Raw genomic sequence first — 25409 nt, forward strand, 5'->3', positions numbered from 1 at the left:
GGGGGTATAATCAGTTACAGATGAAGGCAGGAAGGAAGAAGAAAGGGACAGAAAGGGTACTATCCTCCCCTTCCCAGCTGGTAAATGAATGATCTCTGATGAACTTCTGACTTGGGCCCAGACTCAGGCAGCCTAGAGTCAAAGCCCAGACCCCAAAAGAGAGAATGCAAGGGCTTCCTCCTACTGACTCCACCCTTTATTTACAAGAGGTGTGACTGGGCAATTTCCGGGCTTCCTATTGCCTTCCTGAAAGCTGGGGATGGTAGCAGTACAGATGTCACAGGAGGGCTGCACTAAGGACTACATTAGTTCATATGTGTGCAACACTAAGAGCAGCCTGGCACATAGTCAGTGCTATGCAAGTGTTTGGAACTGCTGCTACTATTCTGTGACCAAGTACCCTGGTGGAGGAGGGCCCGCCAGAGGTCCAGGAGCCCTTCCAAAAGCAGCCTGGCCTCCTGCCGTGGGCTCTCCACTCTTGCCTTCCTTCCGGAAGCAGTGAGATTTTACTATGGAAATCCCCTCCCCAACTCTATGCAGACGTTGCAAGCCTGTGGGGCCACAGACAATGAAAACAATGCCTGGTTGAGCCTCCACCAGCCATAGGCCCAAGCCCACTTCTGCAGAATGGTGGCTGTGCACAGGAACTGACGAGGCACAGCAGGAAACCTGCCATTCTGTGAATGCCAGGGGCAAGAAGTCCACACACCTACACAGAGGATGCTTGCCACACCTCTCAAGGAGGGATGACTAGCCAGGGGCAGATGGGATGGATTCTTTTTGCAAAATGGATGCAATGGCTCTACTTTGCAGAGAAAGGGACCATGTGGATGAGGACACACAGATGTTGCTCACACCTACCCAATTCCTGACCTTAACGTCACTGGAGTAGTCCAAGCCCTGAATCTTGTCTGCAAAGGGAAGAGTAAGTCATTTGGCAGGGGCCCAACTTAGGAGGTGGCTTTGTAATATGAGCAGTGTGTCCGCTAACAACTAGAGCAAGACCATTAAGTTCATTACACCTGTCACTCTGCCAGCTGACTATCCAAATTGCCAGAGATGAAAGTACATTATGCCCAAGGAGTGCCACCCAGCCCCCTCCCAGGGCAGCACACAAACACTTATCTCAGACAATTTGTTCTCAATGTCTGCACCTGCAGAAAGAACGCAACCGTAAACAGCTTGAAACTTGGCTTTGAGAAAACATAGGGCCTAAGCAGCTGAGAACAAAGTTTAGTTACTTCCACAGCAGGTCCCTGGGAGGAAGACTAGGTGCCATGCCCCGTGGTGCACAGGGAAGAATGCGCTGGGGTGAGAGGAGGAAGGGGAAGGGCAAGGGGAGGGGGCAGAGCTGCCTAGCAAAACGAAGGACACACAGCTGCTACGTGCATTCTGCTGCCCTGCAGCACTGCCAAAAATAAAAGCGAGAGACACACCCTTTTCATTTCCGAACCAAGTCACAGAATTCTAGGCAATAGGCAGAGGCCTTCCTCCCAGCTGCACATCCAACAGGCTCCCTGGGTGCGCAGCGCCCGACCGCCGGCTGCAGAGTGCGTTTGCAGTGCAAGCGTGTTGCAGACAGCGGTAATTTATTTATCCCTGTCATGTAACATTAGCAATCTGTCTGGAGCTTGGCAAGCACCAACTTGCACTGTCATATAAACTGTCTGACAAACTTAAAGTTTCGTAAATGGTTCTCCTCCAGCAGACAATAAAGCATCATAAAAAAAAAAAAAAGTTGTCATCTCTTTTTCTGTTCCTTTTCTCTCTTCCTCTTCTAAAAAAGAGGGAGGAGGGGAGAAAAAGAAAAGCAACAACAAAAGAACCTATGCAAACAGAAATGATCCCTCAGCAGGATTCTTAACCTTGAAAGTCTCAACATTTTTCCAATGCCAAGTAAATGAGTAAATAAATGGATGGGGGAGGGGGGTGGCATGGTGGGGGTCAGTCATGAGGGGGGTACAGAGCAAAATCTGCAAAACAAAAGTACAGTCATTAAAAATTAATAAAGGGTGTGGACATCAGCTCCCCACCCCCTTCTGCTCATGGGGATTTGAGCCAGACATTCTGCATCCTCATTAAGTGGTGTCTGGAAGGCTGCCGGAGTTTTAGTGGGTTCTGGGAATGCCAATATATTAACCAGAGGACTTTTTGCATACCCTTTAGAGTTTTTATTCTAGAAAAGTCAACCATTTGGCACAGTGTAGCCTTATTTTTGTCCGGGAAAGCTCTCAGCTGCCAATCAAGAGAGAAATTATAGCTATGTTCTTCGTAATTTCCAAGACCTATCTGGAAAACAAGCCTGGTGGAAAGAAAAGTCCTCACAAAAACAGCTTAAAAGGCCAAAGTGCCATTTTTAGTGGAAATTCAGAGAAAAACAATCCATACTTAAATCACATGAATAAGAGACAACACAAACACTATTTTCAATTCCTCCTATGATAGAGGGAAAAAAACAATAGTCGCTGGGAATATGAATCCAATATTTCTGTAGCAATTAATAGTACAGGTGCTTGGGACTGTTTGCTTGAGTTGCGTAACAGTAAAGTGAATAACGCCACACACAAAAAAATCTCCCTAAAATGTAGGCAGGTCTTGTGGCCTAAATTTCCAAATAGTAGGAAGAAGCTTTACATTCCTATTTTAAAACTTAAGATTTACGTTCCATGAACACCCATAATATAGGTCAAGGTGTAATTCTAGACTAACAAATCCCATGTAGGCAGAAAGTCACTTTGACACCAAAAAATAATGGCTTCCAGAAGAGTTTTCTGAGACAGGAAGGAAGGAAGGAAAGAAGGGAGCAAGGATAGAATGAGGAAGAAGGGGAGAAGGAAGAAGGGAGAAAAGGGCAAGATGGGACTACATAGAGATTTTGCTTCTGTTTATATTTAATACCCATGTGTCTACATCAAGTATGTTTAATGTTTCTAAAAACTTTCCAGGTTAATATGAAGTGATCTTTCTTACAACTATTGCTGAGTTTTCTTTCTTCTCTACTAACTCTTACCCAAAAGGACAGACACATCATAGAAACTCCACAAGCCTAGATGATGAAAGGTGACAAGAAATATGGCAAGGACTACCAGAAAGATCTGACCAGCCACAACAGCACGTGTCACTGCCCCAGCCCTGAGAGTACTTGGGTTTCACATGATGACATAGAGCAGTCATCTCAAGCCTAGACCACAGGGTGACTGCTAGCTAGGCTACAGTGAAGGGATCTAGACGGAGCCTAGGGGTCTCCACTTGACATCAGGACAGAAACTACCCTCATAGAGCAAAAGTCATTCTCACCTATGTTCCCCTGTCCAGCTGGGAATTGCCCCTCCAGCAGCCCAGATGAAAAACAGGCAGTGTCCCATGAGCTACAAGGCTGTTCTGCCAGGCTGCTAAGTCAACCAAGACTACAGCACAGTCCCAAATTGTAAACACCTCTGCAGATGGGTCCTTGCTCTCAGCGCGCCAGGCAAGAAAACTATTCTTAGAACACCGTCAGCAGTTAGGGGGAAATATCTGTCTATGTATGTATATACTCTGGCGGGGGACAAGGCGGGGGAGGGACTTTGATTCTCAAATTATGTGCCAACAAATTGGCACAAAATCCCTTAATAAGCAGGTGGCACTGGCTGGGTTCCTCTGCAGGACCGTGGTCATGCAAACCAGAAGGATCCAAGAGACAGTCCTAAAACCCTGCTGGGAAAAGTCTTCTCCATAGTAAATTCAAACCTACATGAACTAGAACCATGGCCAGTGACAACAAACTCTTCCCGGGGCAATAAAAGAACATTAAGAAATTAGAAGGGTCTTTTAAAACAAGGGAGGAAGGTAGCTACAACTAACTCCATTACAGCAAATCCTTACCAGCATTTACAGTCTTGGCCCTAATTCCTAACAGTGTGTTCAATGTCAACAGCAAAATGAAGCTCTTAAAAGAATTAAGCTTCCAAAGATCATGAGGAATTTACCCCTATGTTTTAAAAAGCACTGCTTTGCAAGGGCCATCAAATGGCATTCCAAGGTCGATAGGAAACCAAATATTATAACTGAATATATGTGCATGGGTAATATTCAGATCTCATTTGTCTCTGTAATGACTCAAGTTTGACATTATGATTCTTCACTGAACATAAAGAATATGTTGCAAGAGAAAACTGTGTAGAGTACAAAGGCAGATGTACAGATGACCATAAACTCAATATAAATATTAGAAAGGACTAAATAGTTTTATACAAAATGCAGAACATATCTTGATGCAATGGCAGTTTCTCAGAGCAGACTCTACAGAACCTTCCCTGTTAATTCCGAGCTCAATCCAGAAGCTCTAGGAGAGATACAAATGGAAGAAAAGCTTTCTTGGCTAGCCAAACAAGGGGAAAGGGCCATTTTAAAGGGAAGTTTCCTAGTACTAGCCACAACCTCCACACCAGCCACAGGACCCACATATTTTTAAGGACCAAGGCTGCTCATCATCTCTACCCACCTCCACTGCAAGAAACTTACTAATAGTAGCTCTCGGAATCAACATTCTGTAACAGCTCATCTCACCTCACAGCCCACAATGCCTAGCACATAGTAGGTCATCAATGAATACCTACCACAATCTTAATTAACATTTAGAAAGCAGCACTGAATCATAAGTGGGGTCTGGGGATAAGTTGCCAAAGTAATTGCAAAGCGAGAAAGGCAAGAGAATAGTTGGGACATAGAGAAAGAGAAAAGAAGCAAATCAAAATTATCCAGTTCTAGCTAATTAAAAGACTCTGGGGAAAACAAAAATTAAGCTAGCTTACGTGGCCAATGCCACTCAGCAATCATTCCTATGCCCGGTTAGGAGCAAGGAAGCCCTGCTTACTTTAAAGAGTTGCTCGCTGTTCTGACCGGCGACACGGTGCCCCGCCAGCTAAACCCAGAACCAGGGCACTGGCGCGCCTTCTCCAGGTGCCACCCACCCACCACGCGTCCACGTCGTCCTCCCGAAAATCTCTGCCTCAAAGGGAAGCCTCTTCCTTCTCCAGTTTAAAAAAAAAAAAAAAGTTTTGAAACAAGCAAATGCCCTCTCCGTCACCACACTGAATTAACCTGAACAGAACCCACTGTCTTCCAGTCGCGTACTTACGGGGCGCGCCCCCAACGCCACCCCGGGCGGCGCACCCGGTAGGGGTCGCGGGGAAGCCTCCTCGCGACTGAGCAAAGCGGACCCCACAACAAAGGCAAGTGCCGAGCCCGGGCTGGGTGCTCGTCGCTTCCTGTTTATTCCACCGTGAGGGTCAAAGAGAAATTCAACACACGCCTGCTTCCTCCGGGGCTCGGAGACCCAGCCTAAGTGTAATAGCAGCCGCCCCAGACAATCGACTTCCCAGCCAATGCCGGGAGCTCCGGGCGGCCCCGCGACCGACGTCAACGTGCGCGGGGGGACCCGAGCAGACGCCGGGTGAGGCGGGCCCCAGGGGCGCGGGGCGCGGGGCGCGAGATGCGGGGTGCTGGGGCTCGGAGCCGCGGGCTGCGGGGTGTCCGGCAGCGGGATGCAGGGTTCAGGGTAAGGCCCGCTCCCGCCCCTTTTTCTTCCCGCAAACTCCCCAGGAAGGTCCTGCACAATCTTCCCGCTTCCCGCCGACCTCCAGTCCCCCCGCCTGCAGTGGTTCGCTGACAGGCCCAAGGGAACCGAGACCCTAGTTTGGGCAGTTACCTCGGCGCTGACCCCAGCCTCCCGGGGGTGCAGAATTAAATCCTGCAACCGCAGGACATCCCGCGCCGGGCACTGAGATTTAGGTCGGCAACGTTCCTCCAACGGAGCACACAAGCAGAGGCGGCCCGGCCTCCGTTCGGGAGTGCGGGGTTGCCCTCCCCACACCCGGCCCGGGCGAGCGCGCCGGGACGCCGCCGTGCCCACCGGCTACACTGCCTCAGACCTCGCGCACTCGTCTCTGTGGGACTCGTCCGGGTGGGGAGGACCCGCGGGGCTGGGCAGCTCCCTCTGGCCCCCGCCGACGGCGCAGGCTCGCGGACGTCCCGTTCCCTGAGCGTCCTGTCCCCGCGTCCTCCGCCCCCTGCCCTCCCCAACCAACGCCACCACCACCCCGCCTCCGCGCCGCGCTGAACTTGGGCCAGACGCCGAGACCACAACAGCCACCTCGGGTCTGCACTCACCTGCGGCCGCCCCTCCGGAGCCGTGGCGGGGGACCGCCTGCAGTGCGGCTCGCCCGGCCACCGGCCCTGCGGGCCGCGGGGGAGGGGCGCGGGATGCGGGGCCGCCGCGGCGGGGGGCGCGCAGCCGGCCGGCGGGGAGCGCGGCGCGGTGCGCCGGGTCTCTTTAAGAGCCAGGGACCTTACCCCCGGGCCTCCCCCGCGCTCCCCGCCCCCCTTTCACTTTCCCAGGGACTCGCAGCCTGTCTGGCGGCGGCTGCGGCGGCGGCTCCTCCCCGACTCGCAGGGGATCCCCGGCCGGCTGCGGCGGCGCGCGGGGCAGGCAGGGCCAGCCGCACTCGCCTGCCTGTCCCGCCGGGCCTGGCCCGCAGCCTCTGGGAGGGGGGAGGAGGGGGAGACCGTGCTGCGGCCGCCGAGGGAGGTGTCCTGCTTCCCGTCGCCGGAGGGGGGGAAGTGTTCCTCCTCCCGCCGCCGTCTGTCTCCAGCCGTAACTGTGCTCGCCGAGGCTGTGTCTGTCTCCAACTCCTCCAGTCTCTCCTCCCTCCCCATCCCCCTCCGCGGCGGGGACCCGGCGTGCGGCCAGGCCGCGGGGGTGGCGGGGGCCGCGGTGCTGGCGGCTGGTGGGCCGGCCTCGACCCCGCGCTCACGGGCCGCACCAACCTCTGCAGGCTGCGTGCAAGGAGCTGGGGGGCGTGTGGGCGCCGAGGCCGCGGGACCCCAAGGCTCAGCCGGGCCGGCAGGCAGAACACACGGCAGCGGGCTTGGGCCTCGTGGGGCGCGCGCCCACCGCCGGCCGGACGGGGAACTCCAAGTGCAGAGAGAAGGCTGGCTGGCGCACCAGGAGGAGCCGGCTCGCCGGGGCGGGCTAAGGACGGTCTGGGGAGAGCAGGCCGACTTGTTCCCTGCGCCAGTTACCTCGCGGGCTATCAGCGCCCAATGGGCCGCGGGTCTTTGGACACCAGTCCCTAGACATACAGTAGGGCTGCAGGACACGTAGTGGAACCGATGAATCCTAGCTGAGCCAGCCCGGCCCGGGCTCCTCCTGACCCCACGTAGTCACCCCCTGAAGGATTCTCCACCCTTTATAAAGGGCAATGGCTCCAAAATGGAAGGTCATCCGTATTCTTCCTGCTACGAACCCTTTCTCCTTAAAGGACCTACAGCTCTCCTCCTCTGAAAGCCGTTCAGGACTTGAACTCTACCTGAGTGCAGACAAAATGTATTTTGTCCTCCAGCAGTAGTAGAAGTGACAGGCAAGCAGTTTGGGTACTGCCTTAGCATAGGGCATTTTAACCCAATTTTATTAGAGTCGCCAAAATTAGATAATTCCCCTCTGCCCAAATTAAACCCCTGCAGACATACCAAAATATACTAACCTGGGATTTCAGGCAGGATCTAATAGAGGTGCAGCTAATTAAATTAATTTTCAATTTCCTGTAATGTCAGAGAAGAGAATCTTTTGAAAACTATGAATAATTTGTCAGTAATATTTTGGTTAGTGAAGCATTGGCTTAATTCAGCTTTCTTTAAAGAGCCCTCTGCTCTCCTCAACTTACGGTAATTGCTATGTAGAATTTGGTCATTCCTCATATGTAGCATAGTAGCTACCATTAATTGTGCCAAGTCCCACACTAAGTAGATTGTCTTATTTAGTATTCACAATAACTGAGACAGCCAATACTTTCCCATTTTGCAGACAAGAAAGTTGAGGCTATAAAAGATTTCGGTAACTTGTTCCTGGACCACAAAGAGATGGGTTTAAAATTCCTAACTGGCTGGTTTCACAAAAAGCCTGGAGTTGAACCATACTGCCACCTACCTACAGTAGCTTTGACATCCAGTTCATTTAAGCTCAGCCCAGCCACAAGGGACAGGACCTGTTCTAGGCCAGGAACTGTGCTGGCGCCTGTAGAGAATGCCCAGGTCTTAGGCTGACAGAGGAGCATTTAGACTACAAGGACAACTTTAAATCTGGCTGCCAGGGTAAACTTTCATTAAATGAGCAGTGAACTAAATATTTAATACAGGTTATCTGAATCTGGCAAGTATATACTTATTAGTTTATATTTCATGTACATGAATGCATACCACACTCATAGCAGCTCAGAGGCTGTGGTGTTGGAGAAACTGTTCTTGCCCTCCTGGGGTAGAAAGAAAAATAACTTTTTCCTTCTAAATGAGAAACTGCCCAGGGACAATGAAGAAGAAAATGTTTTTTCTAAGACCATGAACAATTTGTTCTTCTATTTCACTTGTGCATGATTTCCTTGTGTATAATTTAACCTTTTTAAATTGAGAGCTGAGTTTTAAAATCTTAACCTCAGTTTTATCATTTATGATGAATCTTAGCTCATCTTGCATTGCCTTTTCTTGTCTTCTTTAATTTATAACTAGAAACTGCAGGGCTCTATTTCTATTTCTAGAAAATAGCCATGACAGGAAACTGTCCCTGCATTTTCCACTCAGTCCTCCCTGTATTTGTTTTCCATTTCAGCTGTTCCTTCTCATACCCCTACACACATACACACATTCGCGCACTCGCGCGCTTGCGCACACACACACACACACACACACACACACATTATGGCAATGAGAGAGTTAGAGGCCTTTAGATATATGTTTGCTCTCTGTAAAATTCAACACAATTATATGTTAGCTTTACCCTGCCCATTAATAATCCATCACATTCCCTCCAAGGACCCAGACTGAAGCACAGGAGACCAGGACTTTGTTTTGCTCAAAATAGTGGATTATGTGTATTCCCAACACACAGAACTATGCCTGACCCTCACTAAGGATTCAAGAGCTATTTGGGGAATGAATGGAGCCTAGTATTGGGATAAACAAGTAAATAATATTGAAGTAAAATATCACTAAATTGGGCAGAAATCAACTGAAATTGGTTTCAAGTAATGGGGTGTGAGAAAAATTCTTTCTCAGTATAAATCCACTACAGTTTACCTGGTGTCGATTATATACCAACAATATTTATTCCATAGAAGGTCAATTATCTAAGGAGACAAAGATAGAAAGGGCAAACATGAGTGTAGAGGACACTTTTAGGCAAAGAGCCATGGGATATAGAAAGGGCCCACACCGACCACCTGACTGCATACAGACAGGTCCATCAGGGACCCACCGCAAAATATTCATAAGCCCTAACTAACCAATGGGGTGCTTACAACCAGGCACAGTTACCAAAAAAGGGAAAATTCCATATATCGCCATACCTCCTCATCTTCCCCCTTTTAAAACAACCCTCCACCCACTGCCTCCTTGCAGACAGCCTCTCCTCTGCAGTCCAGTTCCCCCACACTCCTTCCCTTGCAGTGTATTCAATAAATTTCTATCTGCTTTGTTTTGCCTCAGGTGAATTCTTTCCACCCAACCGGGGACCCCATCAGATCAGGAGGGACACCACATTTAGACACCACAATGAGCAAACGTTGAAAAAAGAGATTCTGAGGGCCCCAACTGACCACAAAATACATATGAATCAGAGAATATAATTCTGTTATTTGGATCTCATGCATAACATTTAGATGAAACTTAAACTATTCAAAATGATCCTTCCTTCTCTTTGTACTTTTTAATTTAAATAAGAAATGGAGAGGAGGAAGTGAGAAAGAGAAGCTTGCATTGCAGGTTCTTCTAGGGAAGTGAGAGTCCCAGTCTAGCTAAATACTTAGACCCAAAATCCGTGGATGAGCTCAGCTCCAGGAGACAAGGATTAGTCCCATACTTCTCAATGATGGCATAGGCACGTTTCATCATGTTACTACTCTGCGCCATCAAACTGTGTCAGAGTTCAGTCTGTAAACCAGAGATAGTAAGTTCTACCTCACAGGGTCTGTTGTGAGGTTGGCTACATCCCTATGTACATACATATTATTCTCTGCTTCAGAGAACTACAAATGTCCCCACTGCTTCAGGACCTACAAATATTACTCTTCTATGGGTGGAGGTTTTATGGAGGAAGAAAAATTATTTTCCCTCTACCCTTCTAGGCTCTTGGCTAAGACACTTCTGTAATAAAAAGACCAATTAACCGGAGGAAAAAAAAATTTAATAACATACCAAACTCCCTGCCCCGACCCCATACATGGGAGAGACCCAGGAAAACTGAGTAACTCTCTAAAAGAGCCCAAGCCCTGACCTTAAATAACATCTCCAGCTAAAGACAAAAGATGTTGGTAGGGGGAGACCAGTTATGGGATGAGACTTGGAAAGGCAGAGTAAACAAAGGTAGGATTGTTATGTATATTTAAGTCCTTGCCATCTCCATTGAGAACAGTTTCTAGAGATTTAGAGTCACCCTTCTCTTCCTAGTACAGAGAGGAGACACCCTTACAAATAGAGTTTTGCCTTATACATGAAAATGTCTCTTACAAAAGGGTAACTGCCTGGTTTTCAGAGCCTCTCTCTTGTCTGTTGCCTTAAAAAAAAAAATAATCAGTCTAAAATAATCCTTTATGCCAAAGAAGCATATCTTGGGGTAGTATATTCTACTCCCCTTCTGTTTAAAATCACAAAAGACAGAAAGGAAAACGTTTTGCAGACAACTTCTGCTTTCAGCCTTGCTGCAATACTCTTCCTGGGAAAAACAAAAACAGTATCTGTCCTTTCTCCTTGAAGAGAGGGGGGTAGGTAGAGGAAAAGGAAAAATACAGCAAGGAAAAAAAATGTAAATGATTATTTCACAGATGCTCCATCCAGACATGTTCATGTATGGTATCTATACATCAGTTAACAAAAATAATGGGAAAATGGGGCACCTGGTTGGCTCAGTCAGTGGAGTATGTGACTCTTGATCTTGGAGTTGTTAAATTCGAGCCCAACACTGCATGTAGAGAGTACTTAAAAAAATAAAATAAAATCTTTTTTTAAAAAATGATGGAGCAATTCCTGGGCAATGACATGTGTATTTTCAAACCACTTACAACGATTAAAGTATAGTAAAATCTCCTTAGTATGAAAAGGCTATAGCAGTTCACAGCTTCTGCCTCTTCTGGTGCCCAGGTTGTCTCAAGTAACCCACACCAGGGCAGGGCATCTCAACAGCCTTCAGGATGTGATGTATGATCAAAAGCTGGGTGTAAAGTGGCCACTGTGGCCCCACCCTATTCCACTGCTTTCCTGACACATGGTCCAGGCAGCTCTCTACCAGGGTCTTCATTGTCAAGTTCAACGCTTAGCACAGTACCTGGCCCAAAATGTACTCCATAAATATTAGCTTCCTTTAGTCCTTTTTCTTGCCAGCAAACACAGGCTCTCTGGTGACTTTATACCCTGACAATTTAGCCATGCTGGAACCATGCTTCCCAGAATTCCCCTCCTATGGGGTTCTAGGTGTTGAAATAAATTTCCAGGCCCAAGATGGAGCCACTCCTGCTTTGGGTGCCTCATCAGCAAACGAAAAGCTTAAATAACTTTCATGTCCCTGTAAATGCAGCATTTGATCCAAAATGCAGTATGTCCAGTCAGCCAGTCCCCAAATGCCAAGCCAACCCTGGGCCTTCTCATCCCAAACAAGCCCATCAAGTATTTCCCATTTGTCTCTTCTTTTTTCTTTATACTTAATCCTATAAAAGCTTCTTGCCTTTGCCCCATTTTGCAGTTCTTCAAAAGGAAACTGTCCATTTCATGAAATGTTGAAGTTTATTTGTACCACCTAGATTGTCTTCTTTTATCTTTTTTTAAAATACAGGCTAGGGATGCTGTCAGAGGAAGTGAAGCAGTGGCTGGAACCCGTTCAGGGTAGCGTGGGGCATAAAGCACTGTGAAGCCCATTCATATCCCTGACCTGCTCTCTCTTTGTCCCCTTACCCTGGTCCTGTGTCAGATGGCAGTGTGCATAGCCCTTTGGTAGCCTCTTCTACAGGTTGCCTGTGATGTTGAAGTTGAAGGGACAAAAGACAGACATGATTTGTTCGCCTTCATGGGCTTCAGGTTGTCCCTGTATGTTCCAGTCAGTTCCTCTCACCCACTTCATGGTCGGCTTTCCTGCTTACCTGCCGGGCCTGCCAGCCCCAGATTCAATGGCCTTCCATGGGCTTCTCATGGAAGCCCTGATTCTGTATCACTTACAAAGAGTCTTATGATCTAACCTGACTAAGAATCAGACAACTATGTATCTCCCTATCTTAGCTAGTATTCAGTTGTTTGCAAAGAACATAACCTCCTCTATCTAGCTTTTTTTAAGGAAAGATGTTCCCCCCCAAAACAGGCAAACCACTTGAGAAGATATTTTATCAAAAAAGATACTAAATAACCAATAAACCTGTAACGATGTACTCAACTCATTAGGGAAATGTTAATTAAAACCATAATGAAATAGCACACCCACTGGAATGGCAAAAATTTTAAAGATTGACAATTTTAAAAGTTCACAAGGACATGGCACAACTAGAACTTGCTTACATACCCCACAATTCCACAATGGCTGGAGAGCACAGCAAAAATGTGTGTGGATGTCCACCAAAAGGTAAGTACAAGAATGTTCATATCAGTTTATTCATTAATATTAAAAAGAAAAGAACTCGAAACAATCCAAATGTCCATCAGTGTATAAAGAATAAATGAATTGTGGTATGCTCATATAATGGGAGATCACACAGCAGTTTCAAAAATTTAAAACTGCTGGCACACAACATGGATGAGTGTCACAGAAACTTATTTGAGTGACAGAAGGTAAGTACAAAAGAATGCTAATGTATGATTTTATTTATGTGAAGCTCCCAAACAGGAGAAGCTAAACGACAGTGATAGAAGTTAGGATAGTGGTTACCTGTGGGTGGTATTAAGTGGGAAGATCCAAAATAGAACCCTCTGGAGGGTAAGGGGTAGATCTGGGTATGGTTGCAAGGGTGTATGCATGTATAAAAATTCATTAGCTGTGCAGTTAAAATCAGTGTATTTTATATATGTGTTATGCACTATAATGGAAAGTTTGAAAAGGGGGGATATTGGATGTAGGAGGCCTTTTGTCAGGTGGGTGACTCAGTAGCAAGACCACCTTTCTCAGACAGGGGGAGCATCAGAGAGGAACTATACCCACTCAACTATCCCCACAAACGCCTCACAGACCTTCCCCCTGCCATACAGAAGGTCTCGACTCATTTTTCCGGACTGAATGTCTAGCTGGTGCTGAAGAAAACATGAGGCTCATTCACCCATAAGACATGTTAACATGGGCATGAAGGCAAGAGCCTGTATCTGATAGCATGTTTCCATCAATAAGGCAATGCCCCATGGAAGCTTCTATAATGTTCTTTTATAACCTGTTCTACCTGGAGAGTTGGTAACATATCATGGGACTTGAGGTCTGGATTATGGACCCCATTCTCAGGGGGTTCTCTGCTCCAACCAATTCAATCCATCAGATTCAAGAACTAGGCATTCCATTTAATTTCAGCTCAAATCATAAATTGGCTGTCCGTTACATAGCAATGATTTCATGAAATATTAAAAGTAAAAAAAATAAAGTGCTACATAAAAATATATATATGTGGATATATGTCAACACAGCTGGTATATATGTGCATTTACATTCTGATATATGTGCATGTATATATAAATATTGCTATTATTGCATCCATATCCATAACACACATACATACACACATTCTGAATCTACACGTCTATATACTCTCTTTAGCACATTTTTCCTGAAGTGCCATCCCATCTTTTTTCTTATGTAGGAAGTATGAATCCCAGTCCACAAACCCAGATGTACAACAATGTAATTTTATTTTCTACTACTCCATATAATTTCTGACCCTAAGATTCCATTCTACAGAGCTGGTGGGAAACTTAACCCCAGTCCTTGGAGACGCCCTCTCTCCGAATTTTGGCACCACGCTTGGGTATTTGGGAATGGTGGGACTGGGGGCAGGGGGCACAAATATTTCCATTGTGCCATCCATTGTTGCCATTTGTGTGGCCACCTGAGATGCAGCAGCTTACCACTCCTGTCCCTTGGACACAGACATCTTTCTTGCTCCTGCCTACAATTCCATTTGCTTCTAGAAGTTCTTTGATTTGATCCTAGAAGCACTTTGTCTTCATCCACAAATCCTTCTCCTTTTTACCTCCCTAGGCATCCCCTGAGCTCTACTAGAAGCCTAGGATTTTTGAAAATCAGAAGCCAGGAAAACCCAGACTATTCTGTTTTCAACCTACCACCTGTCTTGCTAATCCATTGAAGTACAAGGCAAGTTACTTGCTTGAATGGAGGAGAAAGGAAAGAAGAAAATAGGGGAACATGTTTATTAAAGGTGTGGGGGACAGAACAACCCTCCCCCCCCACACACAATGTTCCTCTGTGCCTTGGTGGAACCTGTGAATAGGAAGATGTGATGCCTTTGGTATTGGGTTACTTTATACTTTCAGAAAGGGAAGTTGTCCAGGGGTACCCAACCTAATCACATGAGCCCTTGAAAAACAGCTTCCTCTGGCTGGAGGCAGAAAAGGAAGGCAGAGATTCAAAGCATTGAGAGCTATTCCATGGCTCGCCTGGATGGCTCAAGTGGTTAAGCGGCCAACTCTTGACTTGGGCTCCAGTCATTATCTCAGTATTCATGGGATGGAGCCCCACATCAAACTCTGCGCTCGCAGCACAGAGCCTGCTTGGGATTCTCTCTCTCCCTCTCCCTCTGCCTCTTGCCCATTCATGTGTGCGTACTCTCTCTCTCTCTCAAAATAAATAAACATTCAAAAAAAAAAAAAAACCATTGTGAGCTATTCCAAGTGAGAAGCATCTCCAGTGCCACCTTTGAAGATGAAGGGGGTCACATGGTAAGGGGTGTGGGAGACCTCTGGGAACTGAGTGAAGCCCCTGCTGATAGCCAGCCAGGATATGGATCCTACAGCCACAGGAAGGGAATTCTGCCTTAATCATGTGAGCTGGAAGAGGTTCTCAAGTCTCAGATAAGAACCCCACCCAGCTAATACCTTAATTGCCTCAGATGAGACCCTCAGTGGAAAACCAGCTGCACCGGGTGTGGAATTCTGACCCGCAAGCTTATCAGTGGGTATTGTTTTAAGTCACTAAATTTGTGGTTAATTTGTTACTTGGCAACTTAAAACTAATATAGTAAGTTAAAATACAAAAACATTGTCCAACCAAATGTGTTTTGTTCTGCCTGGTCCTGCCCCCTGTTAACAATCATTTCTCAAACGGAAAAGAAGGATGGTTGAAGGGGCTGAGTATGTAGCCTACCAGACACCAAGCTCTTATGGACACTAAACAAGCTTCTGGAACAGCTCTGGCTAACTCCCAGAGACCTAGTACATTTCTGGGTCAGAAATCAGAGCCAGATTCAGATGTAAGGACAAGCCGAGGACTGATGCAGAAAGCAATATTTTAAAATCTCACCATTTCAGGGCACCTGGATAGCTCAGTCAGTTAAGTGTCCGACTTCGGCTCAGGTAATGAACTCACAGTTCGGGAGTTTGAGTCCCACATCGGGCTCTGTGCCAACAGCTTGGAGCCTGGAGCCTGCTTCGGATTCTGTGTCTCCCTCTCTCTCTGCCCCTCCCCACTCATGCTCTGTCTCTTGCTCTCTCTCAAAAATAAATAAACAGAAAACAATTTTAATAATAAATATATGAATAAAATAAAATCTCACCATTTCAGCGGTATCTGGCTGGCTCTGTTGGTAGAGCACTGGACTCTTGATCTCAGGGTCATAAGTTCAAGCCCTACATTGGGCATAGAGCTTACTTAAATAAAACAAAAATGGGGGCACAGGGGTGGTTCAGTCAGTTAAGTGACCGACTTTTGATTTCGGCTCAGGTCATGATCTTGTGGTTCATGAGATTGAGCACCAAGTTGGGCTCTGCACTGACAGTGCAGCAGAGCCTGCTTGGAATTCTCTCTCTCTCCATTGCTCTCTGCCCTTCACCACCCCCCCCCAAATAATTAAATAAACATCATTTTTAAAATGTTAGAAGAAATGAAAAATAAATAAAAATATCATCATTCCATGCAAACTGGTGCAGCCACTCTGGAAAACAGTATGGAGGTTCCTCAAAAAACTAATAGAACTACCCTCTGACCCAGCAATTGCACTACTAGGTATTTATCCAAGGGATACAGGTATGCTGTTTTAAAGGGACACATGCACCCCAACGTTTATAGCAGCACTATCAACTATAGCCAAAGTATGGAAAGAGCCCAAATGTCCATCAATGGATGAATGGAAAAGAAGATGTGGTATATATATATATATATATATATATATATATATATATACAATGAAGTATTACTCAGAATCAAAAAGAATGAAATCTTGCCATTTGCAACTACGTGGATGGAACTACAGGGTATTATGCTAAGTGAAATTAGTCAGAGAAAGACAAGTATCATATGACTTCACTCATATGAGGACTTAAAAGACAAAACAGAGAACATAAGGGAAGGGAAGTAAAAATAATATAAAAACAGGGAGGGGGACAAAACATAAGAGACTCTTAAATATGAAGAACAAACAGAGGGTTACTGGAGGGATTGTGGGAGGGGGGGTGAGCCAAATGGGTAAGAGGCATTAAGGAATCTACTCCTGAAATCATTGTTGCACTATATGCTAACTAACTGGATGTAAATTTAAAAAAGAAAAAAAAATCTCATCATTCCATTTAAGACCCTTATAAAAAGGAGAAAACATCATCAGGAAACCCAGCTCTGCCATTGGCTAGCTGTGCAGATGTGAGCAAGTTACTTTACCTCTCTAAGCTACAATGCTTCTTTTAGAAAATGAGAGACTCAGACTAGATGATCTCAGAGGTCCCTTAAGACCTTTCACACTTTCATTCAACAAATATTGGTTGAGGTCCTCCTATGTGCCAGGCCCTGAGCCAAGCACTGGGACTGCAGCTATGAATTGAAGTCTATTCACTGGACTCAAATTTCCCATAGGAGTATTTGACAGCTCAGGAAAAAGAGGGCTCCTATTTAAAACAAAACAAAACAAAACAAAAAAACCTGGGTGTTTTAGGCTGTTCCAGCTCTCACTATCTTCATCCTGCCTTTTCCAGGTGAAATCTCAGGTCAGGCCCACCTCACCACGGCCATGGTGGCTTCATCCACCAAAAACACTGGAAAGCCAAAATGGGTAAGTGTGATTTGGAAGAGCAAGGACTGTGAGGAATGGTAGAAACTCAACTCATTCTGTTTCAGCTGTTTTGGGCAAGAACCTCCCTTCAGTTCACTTGGCCACTGAAGGAGTGATTAAAAAACATTTAGAATCAAGGCCAACCCTTGATTAGGCCAAAAATGTTAAGCAGGCAACTTGTTCTCAGCTAGCTGCCAACTAATCTCAATTAAAGAAGGAGCCAATAGCTTGACATTTTTATAAAATGTTAAAATCCCTGGGGAAGTGCCCTGAAGGTAAACCAGTCTCAGAAATCTCTCAACTACATTCTTGCCAAGTGGTTTTCAAACTGTCCTCAAACTCACTGCTTTCTTGGGCAACCCTGTGGCCCATGCTGAGCTTTGGAAAGCTGGGTCTTGCATTGAGCTGAGACCAGGGTCCAAGAAGGCTTCTTCCCATTTCCCTGGCTCTTTGTGCCCAAGCAAGAGGACATCCTCTCTTTCCTGCCTGCCATGCTTTCCTTCTCCAGGCAGCAGTGGTTCTTCCAATCATCTCTTGTGTGCCGTGGCCTTGGGTTTCCTCATCACCCTGGCCACTCTTCTCCAGACATTCCTGGCTGATCAGCTCCCTCCTGCAGTCTGGTGCCCAAAACCCAGCCCAATGTCATGTCTGGCTTTCACCACTTAGGTCAGATTGGTCACCTTCCTGGATATGGTAGTCTGGTTAGTGCAAACTGATATCTGTGAATTCATTTTAGCCACCAATTGCAAATAGCCTACAACTAAGCATCTAAAACCTCAAAGTTCTTTTTCAACAGGGTTCTTTTGATGGCAAATGATACGACATTTGAAAAAGGAAAGTGACACTGAAAATGGAATTTTGGGCTCACTTTATCTGTGAATTTCAAGTGTCAGATGAAGTTTTAGGCAGGTCTGAAGCCAGGTCTTCAAGGAAAATGTCATGGTTCCGTCTGTCTCTTTCCATGCCACACTCCCTCTCTACTGCTTCAGTTGGGTCTGATTCTCAGTCAAAGCCTCCCCATAGTGTAGCAGTGGCCCCCAGTTGCTGCAGCATACCATCCTATCAGCAGTTTCACAGCCCCAGTGAAAAACTACATCTATCCCAAGGTCCTAGGAGAACTCTAGCCTGGCTGACCACATGTTCACCCAAGATCAAATTACCAAAGCAGGAAAATGGGGTGCACTAATTGGTCAGGGCTAAGTTTTGTATTCACCCTTGTGTAAAGGGCTCCACAGAGACAAGAGTGTTTCTAAGACCAAATGAAGGCAGAAGGAGCACTGCTTAGTCAAGAACAATAATAGCCTGGGTGGCTCAGTAGGTTAAGTGTCTGACTCTTGTTATTGGCTCAGGTCATGTTCTCACTGTCTGTGAGATCAAGCCCCAAGTTGGGCTCTGCACTGGGTGTGGATCCTGCTTAGGATTCTCTCTCCCTCTCTCTCTGCCCCTTCCCCACTTGCTCATGCACTCTGTCTCTCTCTCTCTCTCTCAAAAAAAGCCAGTAAACATTCACTCTAGCCATGTCAGCCATATTCAAATCTTGCCCCCCACCCCGCACCTGTCCCAGGCCTGGAATCAGCACCAAGCTCAGTGCCTGTGCAGAGCAGTAACAGCCCTCTCAACATAGGTGATACTGCATGCTGCTTTGTAACCTTCTTTGTTTCACTTAACATTATAGTGTAAGCATTTCCTCAAGTTATTAAGACTTCTTTATGACATATTTTAAGACATGGTTACTATTTCATGGATGTACCATAATTTGTCTAACTTTTCCTCTATTGTTAGAGAATCATGTTTCTTTCTTTCTTTGTGTGTGTGTGCCTATAAATAATATACACCAATATGAACCTTTTTTACACCTTTTTTCATAATTCCTGATTATTTCTCTAGAAGGTGTTCTTAGAAGTTGAATAAATGTGTCAAAGAGTATTTCAAAGTTATTCTTGATGCATATTACCAAATTGTTTTCCAGAAAGATTATACCAATTTATATACGTATGGGGACAGTGGTAAGTGGTAACTTTAACCTGAAAACAAACCACAATGTATAAATAAGGTCTTGGCTAGCTCAGAGACTGAAACTTTCTGTAAATTATATGCCTGAAGAAAGTGGCTAGCCATGTCCAGATTAAATCTGGGGGACCATGAGCTGGGGATTTCTTGAATTTCTCAGGGATTTCTTGTAGTTGGCAAAGTTTGCATCAGCCACCCCAGCATCACAGTCTTGTCCCCTGTGTCACCCTCCCTACATGCCTCACCCATTTCCCCATCCATGCCCTTTCTAGAAAAAACACTAACAACATCATTCACACTAAATGGCTGTAAGGTTTAATCCAGGGAGATTAATTAACATGAAATGAAGTTAAATAAATTAATTCCTCATTATGACCTTTCAGACATCAGTAAGCTGATTGGAAATATTCTTGGATAAACCTCCTTATGTCCCTGTAATCACACAGAGTAAGCAGCTGCCTTTCCAAACCAGTCTTAAAACTCATCTTAGTCCTGGGGGTGCCTGGGTGGCTCAGTCGTTTGGGCGTCCGACTTAGGCTAAGGTCATGATCTCGCGGTTTGTGAGTTCGAGCCCCGCGTTGGGCTCTGTGCTGACAGCTCGGAGCCTGAAGCCTGCTTCGGATTCTGTGTCTCCTCCTCTCTCTGCCCCTCCCCTGCTCATGCTCTATCTCTCTCTGTCTCTCAATAACAAATAAATGTTAAGAAAAAAATTTAAAAAAAAACTCATCTTAGTCTTATATATGCTCAAGGACCCAGTGAATTGTAGGCTGAGTGGGTGATGTGTCAATGCCCAACAGTGTATTATGTATAGTATATCAAAGTATCAACAGGACATTAAAGTAAGCATTGGAAATTCTGATAATAATCTTTGTTGTACCAGAGGAAGAAATAGACCAATTATGTTAAAATAATTCTGTGCCAGTTACTGTTTATTGAGCACATATGAGCACACAGGCACCATGCTAAGAAGTTACATATTTATTTCATCCTTAAAAGCAAACCTTCGGTCTCACGTATATTAAATGATGTGCGCACATCATACAACCGCTGCATCTGGCATCTGAATCCCAGGCCCACATCTTCCTGCCACATCTCCACATCTTGAAATTGGCTGCCCACAGTGGCTACCTGTCCTGGCCTCTCTAACATTAAAATATCACATGAGGACACACATGTCCTCCTACTAATGTAGTATAATGTTATTAAATGAAAAAAATAGTTGAAGCTAATAAAATTGCTTTAAATTAATGAAGCCACTATAGTGAAATTATAATGAAGCCACTATAGAGAAATTATAATGAAGCCACTATAGATGCTTTAATATTGGTCATTCATAATGAGTAAAGTGTCTAACTCTTGATCATTGATGGCAACAAGAGCATCTTCCTCTGAACAACATCATGTGAAGTTAAGGCTGCAAATCCAGTCCTCTTTTAGAGTTATTTGCCCTCCCTGTCCTTGTCCCTATACCTAGTGGTGGACATGGACAGTGCCTGGTGATCATAACCATGTGAGGACGTTGCTGTCATTAGGCTCCCTTCAATCCCACCCCTTTCAGAGAGCCTGACATATCCTACTTTCCCTGGAGGCTTGCCCTCCACCTTCTTCCCCTTACCCCCCTCCTGTCACAATCACTACCACTGTTTCACACTTTTCCTCAGCTGTGTCAGGGGAAAAGTTTGAAGACCAACAGTAATATTAAAAATACCTACACTTGGGGCGCCTGGGTGGACCAGTCGGTTGGGCGACCGACTCCGGCTCAGGTCATGATCTCGTAGTCCGTGAGTTCGAGCCCCACGTCGGGCTCTGTGCTGACAGCTCAGAGCCTGGAGCCTGTTTCAGATTCTGTGTCTCCCTCTCTCTGACCCTCCCCTGTTCATGCTCTGTCTCTCTCTGTCTCAAAAATAAATAAATGTTAAAAAAAAATACCTACACTTGGGGGCGCCTGGGTGGCTCAGTCGGTTGAGCGCCCGACTTCGGCTCAGGTCATGATCTCACGCTGAGTTCGGGCCCCGCATCGGGCTCTGTGCTGACAGCTCGGGGCCTGGAGCCTGCTTTGGATTCTGTGTCTCCCTCTCTCTCTGCTCCTCCCCTGCTCACACTGTCTCTCTCTCAAAAATGGATAAAGATTTTTTAAAAATGTTTTTTTTAAATAAAAAAAATATCTAAACTTGGGGCACTTGGGTGGCTCAGTTGGTTAAGGTCTGACTTTGGCTCAGGTCATGATCTCACGGTTCATGAATTCAAGCCCCACACCTGACTCACTACTGTCAGCACAGAGCCTGCTTCGGATCCTCTGTCCCCTTCTCTCTGCCCCCCCACCCCCCACCGCCTCAAAAATAAATAAACATTTTTAAAAAGTGCCTAAACTGTATAAATGTTTCATATTTTTAATGCCCACTCATTCTATCACTTTTTCCATCCAGCAAACTTGGCAACTACCTCCTATGAACTGAAGTCAAAACTTCAATGACATGTCTCATTTGAACTTCATTACTTTAAAAGGTATGATTTGGAAGATTTCACACAAAAAATTTACATTTCTGCCTCTCCTGGAAAATGAGAAGGCCTAGCTCTTCAGCCCTGCATCCCCACCAGGTAACCTGGAATTGACAGCAGTATCTTGTGGGTGGTGTGGGCAGGCGTCCTCACTCACTCTCCTGCTCAGATTTGAAGGGGGAGTGATATGGCATGATTCAATTTTAAAAAGTTTACCCTGGCTGGATGATGGACTTAGTTTGGATAGACACTCAGGTGGATGCACCCAGAATCTGATTGCTTCTCGGCACCCCACCACCTTCTTAGTATAAGCCACCAATCTCTCCCACCTAGACAATTATAACAGCCCCCTAACTTCCCTGTTCTGTGGTCTCTTCTCACAGGCAACCTGAATGGTACCTGATGAGAATGTACTCAAAACCTCCAATGGCTCCCATCTAACTTGGAATCCAACCCAAAGTCTTTCCCAGAGTCTGCATAGCCTCTGTCACCTCTCTGGCCTCTCCTGTCACCTTCTCCTGTGCTCCTGGCACATTCTGGCCTCCCTGTAGCTTTCCAGCAAGCCAAATGCTCTCCTCCTACCATTCACCTTTGCATGCACTGTTCCAGTCTTGCTATCTTCTTGTCCTAGAGTTCAGCTGCCCAACAACTTCCCAACCCTGGCTGTCTGCTTCTGTTGCTTCATTCCCCTGCCAACTGAGATTGAACAGGGTCCCATATCACTCCTGTCCTTCACCGTTGCTCCACCTCTCTGTTCTGTTTCATTCTTCACACATTACTAACTAACAGAACGTCTGTTTGATATCAGTCTCTGCCCTTGGCAAAATCTCCACTAAGAGTCTCTGCTGTGCCACAGAACCCAACACAGACACAGCACGTGGGTGTGCACAGCAACTACTGTGGAGAGAGTGGATGAGAAATGGTCCACAGCAGGGCTGTCTTGTGAGGCTAAAGGCAAGATCATAGGGATGTGGCCAAGGTAGTGTGGTGGACATGGAACAAGAAGCACTATCTGGAAGCTCTCCAGGACAACTGTGGTAATGGGCCTCAGAATGCCCTCCAGTCCTCTGATTTGGACAGCCACATGGAAGACGCTTGCATTCATCCAGAAGAGTCACCAGGAGCTATCAGGCTGGAGGGAAGGCTGTGAATTTGTGTTTAGACATCGGACATTGTGTGGGAAGTACAAGATATAAAGATGCCAGAAGATGGACTTTCTACACTTGCTCTGAGATCTATCTGTTTAATACAAAGGACATGAGAATCCATTGCTAACAGAGGAGTTAGATGCTCTGGATTTGGGCTGGTAGCCTCTTTTTTCTGTATCAAGCAGCACCTGGCAGCAAAAGATGAGGAACACTAACCAAAGGGACTCTCCACACCTAGTAACCCTACTACCTACAGGCTGTTGAACTCAGGGTAGGACAAGAGGGCTCCAAGAAGCAACTGACTGACTCATCGATACAACTGTGTTCTTTAATAAAGTGAAGACTTGCTTTCTTTAAAATCTGAGGGCATCACTTTTTTTGACAGAAATTAGTTCAAAACCTTTATATGGCCACTGCAGCTTAATGGCAGGGGCAGCATTATGGGATTTGGAAAGTGGTATAAAAGCAGGGAGAATGAAGCCTCCCAGCTGTCAGGACAGCCTAATGGAGACATTGATATCTGGCTGCCTGGGAATTCTAGGGCCTTCTAGAAAATTTAGCACAGTGGAACTAGAAGGATATTCTTTCACACAATCCTGAGGATTTGTTGCCCTAGATGTAGAAAGAGATTAAAAAATGAAAGTAAAGCATTGGCTCACAAAGCAGGCTTGGGAGTGAAGTAAACGGCTAGAGTCCAGACACATGGCTACCATGAAAGATTAAACACAGAAGGCGCCACAGGTACAGGCAAATTACCTCCCCCCCCCCCCCCCCACCACCGGTGAAGCCAGGATTCTGGTAACTAGGGACTTGTTTACAGTATAAAATAACTGAGAGAGTCCTCCTCAATTAAGGAGGAGAAGAGAGAAACAGAAGAAAAAAGCTTCATATTTTCAGAGATTAAATCCTTCCCATAGACCACAAAAGGGAGACCAATTACAGGAAAATTTCATTTTAATGGGCACTCTGTTTGAATATTATCAGTATTGACTATGAGTAATTCTGTTTTAGTATGTGTGAGTTAAAACCTCTGCTTTTTCAGACAAGAGTACTTTCTGCCAATGAGCTGTGACTTAAAGCTGTGTGATTTGTGTAAATGTGTTGTAATTAATTGAGCTTTAAAAATTGACTTTGAGGGGTGAAGGTCTTGGAAATGGATGCTAGCTTGGAAAAAGGCACCTTCTAAGAGGTGATAAAAGATATTTAACTGACACGAAGCTCCTCTAAATTTATTTTGGTGGAGGCAATTAAAAAAAATCTGCGTATGTTTGAAAAAGACAAAATTTAATTTAAAAATATCTTAACATTAGAACAAAATAAAGACTGGCTTGGGAAAGTTAGAGTTGAATGAGAAACATCAGCATGAACTCATGTATTTTAAAGGGATTCTAATTCTATCACTAACAGTGTAGCTGGGCAGCCCCACCCCCCAGGGCGTAATCGCAGTTTACAGCCTATGAGCCCCAAGGCCTACGTCTTTGTCTGTATTACCTTCCCCACAAATAGGGCTCAAAAATCCTTGAAAGATCATTAAATTTGTGTTAAGGATGGCAAAAATCAAGATGGGCCCAAGACACTTGCCAGAGAATGTTTTCTAAACTGTTTTGAGATATTGCTAAATAAAACAAAGAACCCACACTGACCATACTGCATTGCTTTTTCAAAAAGAAAGTACCCATTATAGTTAACTGAAGCATGTTAAGGCTGTGAAAAGCCATGAGATTTGTGTGAGTCATATACTCAAGTTCTGATCACCTAAGTTGACTATCTTAAATCATATTCAAGAATATAGGGGCACCTGGCCGGCTCAGTCCATAGAGCATGCAACCCTTGATCTCAGGGTCATGGATTCAAGCCCCATGTTGGGGGTACAGATCACTTTTTTAAGAAAGAATATAGGGCACGTGGGTGGCTCAGTTGGTTAAGCATCTGATTCTTGGTTTCAGCTCAGGTCATGATCTCGCAGTTCATGTGTTTGAGCCCCACCTCGGGCTTCATGCTGTTGTGGAGCCTGCTTGCAATTCTCTCTCTCCCTCTCTCTCTCTGCCCCTCCCTTGATCACTCTCTCTCTCTCTCAAAGTAAATAAATAAGCTTAAAAAATATTTTAAAGAATATAAAGGTATGATTACAGTAAACTTAAAAAATAACCATTGTTTATGTCCTTTTTTAACCTCAAGGTAAAGTGAATTAATTATATGTTGGCAATGTAGGGATGCAGTTATTCAAAAACGAAGGCAAGCACAAGTGTACAAAATGGTATCTAAATGAAACTTTTATAAACAATTTTGAAAACTGAACTCTATTAATCATGCTCTTTGGTATTTACCCAGTACACATACATATTTATAGCAGCTTTATTTATAAGTGCCCAAACTTGGAAGAAACCAAGATGTCCCTCAGTAGGTGAATAAATAAATGAACTATGGTACATCCAAACAATGGAACATTATTTAATAATTAATAAAAAGACCTATCAAGTCATGAAAAGAC

At 45.4% G+C, this 25409-nt stretch overlaps 1 protein-coding gene and 1 long non-coding RNA gene across 19 annotated transcripts in view; one reads left to right on the plus strand and one right to left on the minus strand.

Moving 5' to 3' along the window:
- LDLRAD4 (low density lipoprotein receptor class A domain containing 4) overlaps positions 1-6283 on the minus strand; it is a 440311-nt gene extending 434028 nt beyond the window's left edge. For 6 of the 18 annotated variants that reach the window (XM_023241723.2, XM_023241718.2, XM_045041606.1 and 3 more), the window contains exon 1: positions 6151-6280. The gene's annotated coding sequence lies outside the window, so the exon portion shown is untranslated. Of the gene's footprint in view, positions 1-4855; positions 4877-5119; positions 5638-5689; positions 6056-6150 lie in introns of those variants that run through there. The other 12 variants (XM_045041599.1, XM_045041611.1, XM_006938755.5 and 9 more) reach the window with 4 other exon arrangements.
- A 10434-nt stretch (positions 6284-16717) lies between these two features.
- LOC123381180 lies at positions 16718-24561 on the plus strand. Its single transcript, XR_006587898.1, has 2 exons — positions 16718-17261; positions 21698-24561. It is a non-coding gene; the product is annotated as an uncharacterized LOC123381180 (long non-coding RNA).
- Positions 24562-25409: the final 848 nt, after the last annotated feature.

This window comes from Felis catus, chromosome D3 (assembly GCF_018350175.1).
Source record: "Felis catus isolate Fca126 chromosome D3, F.catus_Fca126_mat1.0, whole genome shotgun sequence".
Classification (NCBI taxonomy): domain Eukaryota; kingdom Metazoa; phylum Chordata; class Mammalia; order Carnivora; family Felidae; genus Felis; species Felis catus.